Genomic DNA, 7092 nt, shown 5'->3' with positions numbered 1-7092 from the left:
TGGCAAAGAGAAGCAAGAGCCAAATGAAAGACCTCCCAGTAGCAAAAGTTGGAACTGACTGATCAACAAAATAAAAAACATAGAAATGGATTGTAACTCAAAATATAAAATAAATATCATAGTCTATACTGATATAGATCATTGGTTGACTAAATAAATATATGGGAGAAAATAGACAACTATTCTGTACAGAAGAGTTCCAAATAATTTAGATACATATCCCTCTCAAGGTGGTGAGCCTCTCCTTAAGTGTGGGTTGTTCATAGTGCCTTTCTTCAAAGAACACAGTATAAAAGGGTAGGGTAAGTTAACAGTTGAGAAATATAATCATCATACCTCAGCCAGGCGATCAAGTTTAACATTATTAGTGATACTCATGTTGATAGTATATCCCTTGATATGATGTAATGGGATTGCCACTTTGCATCTGTGCTGTTCCTCCCAGAAAACCACCTCCACAGTTTAACTAAGAGAAAAACATTAGACAAACCCAGATTAAGGGGCATGTTACAAAATATCTGACAATACTCAAACTGTCAAGATCATCAGAAACAAGGAAACTCTCAGAAGCTGTTACAATCCAGAGAAGCCTAAGGATACATGATAGCTAAATGTGATGTGTCCTTGATAGGATTCTGAAACAGAAAAGGACATTAGGTAAAAACTAAGGACATCTGAATAAAGTATGGACTTTAGTTAATAACAATATATTAATATTGTATCATTAGCTGTGATGAATATAGCACACTAATTTAAGATGTTAATAGGGAAACTGGGTGAAGAATATAACTCTCTACACTATCTTTTCAACATTCCCGTAAATGGAAAACTATTCTAAAAAAAAAAGTTTACTAGGGAAAAAAGGCTAGCAAAAAGGAAATGGAGAATGGAGTCTCCACCTTGGGGCTTTCCTCCACTTACAAAGCTCCCATCACAGGAGAAGTAGCTATTCCTTTACAACAGCTGTGCCCTATTCACTTTCCAAATCGTCTTAGTCCTCACATCCCCCTTGCTCACAGTCTGGCCACTTCACTGATTTTTGTTGCCTGCCAAGCCTAGGAAGGCATTTGGGCTTGCAGGTTGCCTTAGGACTTGGAGCATATTACCTGCTTGGATAAGAAGTCTGGGCTTTGTTCCAACACAGTGAGGATTCCTGAGGAACTGAAACAAGAAATGACATGATCCCATTTGTTTTTTAGAACTATTACTGTGGGAAGCATGGAAAATGGATTACAAAATGGCAAGTCTAAGGACATGGAGACCACTGAAACTACTGTGATAGTCCTGACCTACTAATTTTTCCAGGTATTATTCATTCCATCCAGTAAACTGTGTTCCTATCTGATAGATTTTCCCTGAAGTCTACAGGATTTCTTTTTAGCATTTATAGTAGTGTAGCTTTGTTGGAGAGCAACTCTTTCAGCTTTTGTCTGTCTGAAAAAGTCTTTTCTCCACATTCATTTTTGAATGGTATTTTCTCTGGATACAGAATTCTATGTGGACAAATTGTGAGTTCAGCATTGTAAATCTGTATTTTCATTGCCATTTGGAATCAATTACTTCTAATGAAAAGTCTGCTGTCATTCTTATGGATTTCCTGTATGTAATGTTTCCTTCCTCTGTAGCTGACTTCAAGATTTTCTCTTTAAGTTTGTTTTTCAGAAGTTTGACTATCATGCATTTGTGTTTATCCTGCTCAGGGTTCTCTGAGCTTCTTGGATCCCTAGTTTATCCCTCAGCAAGTTTGGAAATTCTCAGTTATTAGATTTTCAAACATCCCTTCTGTCCCACTCTCTCCCTTCTCCTTCCATGACTCCAATTAATCAAACGTTAATTTGATTGTGTCCCACAGATCTTGGATATTCTATTTTGTTTCATCAACTCTTCTTTTTCTCTTTTGTTTCACTTTGGACAGATACTATTACTTATTTCCACATTCACCAAGTCCATATCCAGTTGGCTAATAAGTGACAGGTTCTATAAAGTAATTTTGTATCCCTAATATTCTGATTTTTATTTCTAGCATTTCTATTGGATTCTCTTTTATAGTTTCTATCATTCTGATGAAATTTCTCATCAGTCAATGCATGTTGCTCATCCATTCTAGTTGATCCTTTAACATGTTAATCAGAGTAATTTTAATGTTTCCCTGTCTGATAGTTCCCACATCAGACCCATCTCTGAGTCCAGATCTGTTAACTCTTTTGTCCATTTACAAAAGGACTTTCATTTTCTTGGTTTTGTGTATCTTGTAAATTTTTATTGTGTATAAAGGGACAGTAGAGAGTGAGGTATTCAATATTTATACTGTTGGTGTGTGTGTGGGGGGGGACATCATGGGGTTAATGCAGGTGAGATTAAGTCAATCTTGTCTGTAGTTGAGCTGGATTTGGGTTTTCTTGTTTCCAAAGCAACCTTCAGTTGCACCACAAATTCCTGCAGTGGTGGACTGCCGCTGACTGGTGCTTAGTGGGAAGCCCGGGGCATATGAGGGTTTTTCTGTGTTTCAGCTTCACCCTCAGCTTCAGCACAGCTGCATCAGAGGAACTCTCAGCTTTTACCTTCTTGTCTCCACTAGTTGGTTGCGGTGGGGGCAGTACCGCAGTGTCCGGAAGCCTGAGCCTTTGGGGCGGGGTTTCTCAGCAGGCTTGCTTCAGCACGCATGCGTGTGGGCACCGCTGCCGGGGAAGTCAGGGCTTGCTCCGCAAGGCAAGGGTTACCGTAGTCCAGCTGTCATCAATGCTCGCGAGAACTCTAAAGCTCTTAAAATCATTTTCACACTTCTGTCATGAAAACCGTGTGAAGTAGGTGTCGCCGTGCTATGGACAAGGGAAGTGAGGAGCAGAAAGGTTGCAGGATGTGGCAGCACCTGGCGCCCTGTGAGGCGTTTATGCTAATGGCCCTTCCAGTCTGCCAGTGCCTGACCTCGATGCTAATGTGGTTTAGGCAAGAGGGGATTCACTTGAAATAGTCCCTGTAATTCACAACTTTTTAGAAATTCCTTTGTTTTCAGCATTGCTTCTGGAGAGGGACCCAGCTTCCAGCTTCCTCTTCCTGCAGCACCTTCTCTGAGAAGTCATAGCTCCAGCGCAAGCCAAGGCCACAGGCTTTGTTTGTGTCAGTGACCATGATCTCCAGCCAGGGGCCGGGGGCAGTGATGGAGACTCTCCCTCGGGGACCTGCTCCGCGGTGTCACAATCACAGGGATCGGCGGGGCCTCGGGAGAGACACTCTGTGGGAGATAACTGGGAATTTTAAATGCTACTATTTTTTTTTCTTTTAAAAGTACCGTTTCTCTTTTTCTCCCTATTTAAAGTTATCTTAAAGGAGAAGCTCTCTTCATTAGTTTTCCTTTTTAAAAGTTTCATAGCAACCTATATATTGTTGAGACAAATTTCAGAATTGATTTTGTAATTTCTATAAATCTCTTTGGGATTTTGCTGAAAATACATGGAATCTCTAGATTCATTTAGGAGGAATGTATAGCATATTTTTATGTGAGTTTTCTCAACCACAAGCGTGGAGTTTCTCTTCCTTGACAGGGATGTTGTGCAGCCCCGGGAGGAGCCTGGGGTCTCCTAAAGACCCTGCATGTTTCCCGTGAAGACTGGGACTTAATTCATCCATGCCTTCTTTCAACACAGATTTTCCCACCATGTGCCATGCTCTGTTCGGAGAGCTTGGGAGGTATCTTTAAATAAAACGTGCAGAGACCTCTGCCTTTTGTGGAGCTGACATTCAAGCGAGAGGATGAGGGGGACAGAATAAACCAAGAGCATAATAAATACATAAATTATACGTGCGTGAGGAGGTTTGTTCTATGTTAGAAAGAAAAGGTACGGCTGAGTAAGGGGTAAAGAGTTCCAGGGGCTAGGAGAGGGAAAACAGGTTACAGTTATTAAAACAGGGTATTCAGGGGGGACATCTTGGAAAGATAAGATTTAAGTGAGGCTTTGAAAGCTTGTATCTGGGAAAAGCAAAAACCACAAGGCAGGTGTGTTCAAGGAGCAGCCAGGATGTGGATGTGTCCAGAGCAGAGAGGGTAAGCCAAGAGCAGCAGAAGAGGGTTAGAGTGGTGGTGGGCAGGCCAGGCAGGACTTTTTTTGAGCAGAGGCAGGACACTGTGCACTTTTCATGGATCCCGCTGGTGGCTGTTAATAGACTGTGCAGGTTACAAGGACAGAAGCAGGTAGAGGCACAGGAGGCTGCTAGGGTGATGACTCAAATAAGAGATGATGGCAGTTCAGACCAGGGGCTGGTGGTAGTGAGAAGCGGTTGGTTTCAGGACAGGTCTTGAAATCTGAGCCAGCAGGGCATATCCATTGGCTGATGGATTGGATGTGTTGGGTAAGGGAAAGAGGGAATCAAGTTTGACTGCAAGGGTTTTTATGTCATGGGAGCACCAGGAAGAAAGGAAAAATAGCCTGGAGCAGGAAAAAAATGTATATTAAGATATAATAGCTGTTGTATGATCTCACTGATTTGAGACAATTAGGATAAGCAAACTCAGAGCCAGAATCTAGAATATAGATTAGCAGGGGATGGTGTGGGGATAGGGAATGGGAAATTAAGGCTTAACATATATAAATTTCTATTTTGAATGGCGGAAATATTTTGATAAGGGATGGTGGTGATGGTAGCACAAAATTGTGAATTATATATGGATGTGATTAAAAGGGGGAAATGTTAGATCATATATATAGTAACAGAATAAAAATGTTCTAAAAAATCCTGTAACAAACAGTGAACCCTTCATGGCCTATAGCTAATGGTACAATTACCAAAATGTGCTATCATCAATTGTAACAAATGTTCCATACCAATGCAGAGTGTTAATAATAACATGGTATATGGGAATCCTAAATTTTATGCATGATTGTTCTGTAAATGCACTTCTCTAATAAGGAAAAAAAAAAGATAAAATGGATGGAAACTCCCTAAATTTGGTGAAAGACAGAAAATTACAGCTGCAAAAAAACTCAGCAAACCAGGAAGAGGATAAACTCAAAGAAATCATCTCACAGACATGTCATAATCAAACACACTCACACACACACACACACACACACACACACACACACACACACACACACAAACCCCTAAAGCAGTTAAAGGAAGAATGATACATTTTCTATAGGAGAACATAGTTTGAATGATGGTAGATATTTTATCAGAAGCCATGGAGGTCAGAAAGGAGTAAAACAATATTTTTTAAAGGCTGAAAGAAAAGAGCTATCAATGCGAAGTTCCATGTATAACAGAAATATCTTTTCAGAATAATAATAAAAAAGGCAGTACCAGAGGTAGAAAAACTAAGAAAATTTGTCACCAAGAGACCTGCTCTAAAACAAATACTGAAGTAAGCTCTTCAGTCAGAACAGGGAAACCTGGAATATTAGGAATAAAGGAAGAGCAGCAGAAAAGTTCTTTAAAAAAGAATATATATATATATGTAAACATAATAGACTATTCTCTTTTGTCCTTTAAAGTATGTATGATGGTTAAAAGCAAAAATTATGTCAATATCTAGTTCAAATAATAGCAAGATAACTTGGAAATTCAGTAACAAACTTCTAAATAATACACAGGTTAAAACAGAAATCTCAAAGGAATGTAGAAAAAAATTTTAACTGAATGAAAATGAAATTAAAACATATCAAAATTCACAAGGCACAGCTAAGTCAATTCTTCGAGGGAAATTTGTAGGATTAAATGTTTATATTAGAAAAGAAGAAAGTCCTCAAATCAACAATCTAGACTTCTACTCCATGAAACCAGAGAAATAAGAGTAAAATAAACTCAAGGCAAGCAGAAGGAAATAAAGGATAAAGACAATAGCAGAAATCAGTGGAAACCAGTAGAGAAAAACAATGAAACCAAAAGCTATTGTTTGAAAAGAGCAATATCAGAAAAAAAGGCATATAGGACTACATACCCCACAGACATTTAAAGAATAATAAGAGAATACTACAAAAAAACCTCTGTGCCTGTACATTTGGCAATTTAGTTGAAATGGACCAATTTTATGAAAGCTACAAATTAAACTGCAAAGACAATTCAGTAGAGGAAAGATAGACTTTTCAAAAAATGGTATTCAAATAATTGATCATTCACATGCAAAATAATGAATCTTGACCTAAATATCACACCTTATATAAAAATTAACTCAAATTGGACCACAGATCTAAAAGCAAAGATAAAGTGATAAAACTTTGGAAAAAACGTAGGAGAAAATCTTGGTGATTTGCACTTCAACATTAAAAACATTAAAACATTGTAAAAGGCAATGCTAAGAGAATAATAACAGGTTAGAAACTGGGGAACAATATTTGCAAATCACATATTTCACTTGTATCTGGGATCTACAATGAACTCTCAAAACTCAACAGTAAAGAAGAGAAAAACAATGAAAAAAAATGGGCAAAACATTTGAAGAGACACTTTACCAGAGAGGCTAAAAAGGTGGTAAATAAGTTCTGTATCTCAGTACTTTAGCTAATGATGCTCAATATCATTAGCCATTAGGAAGATGCAAAGTAAAACCCGAGGAGATTCTACTACTCACCTATTAGAATGGCTAAAATAACAAGTATTGAAAATGCCATATGTTAGGGAGGATTTGGAGCAACTGGAACTCCCACACATCGCTGATGGGAATGTAAAATAGTCCAGTCATTTCCAAACATTGTTTGGCAGTTTTTAAAAAAGCTGAAACTAAACATACACTCACCATATGTTACAGCAGCCCCGCTCCTGGGTGTGTACCCTAGAGAAGTGAAACGTCACTCTCATACAAAAACCTGTACATGAATGTTTAAAACAGTCTTTTCATAATCACTAAAATCAGGACACAATCCAAATTTTCTTCAGCAAGTGAATGGTTAAACAAGCTGTGTTCCATCCAAGCAATGGAATGTCACTTAGCAATCAAAAGGAAGGAACTGCTGTTGTGTGCAACAATTTAGATGAATCTCAAGGGCCTTATGCTGAGAGAAAGAAGACAGTGTCAGAAAGGTTACATACTCTATGGTTCCATTATACGACATTTTGGAAAAGACAAAATTGCAAGGATGAAGAATAGATCAGTAGTTC

Source organism: Choloepus didactylus, chromosome 5 (genome assembly GCF_015220235.1).
Source record: "Choloepus didactylus isolate mChoDid1 chromosome 5, mChoDid1.pri, whole genome shotgun sequence".
NCBI classification, from domain to species: domain Eukaryota; kingdom Metazoa; phylum Chordata; class Mammalia; order Pilosa; family Megalonychidae; genus Choloepus; species Choloepus didactylus.
This window is presented reverse-complemented; position numbering follows the sequence as displayed.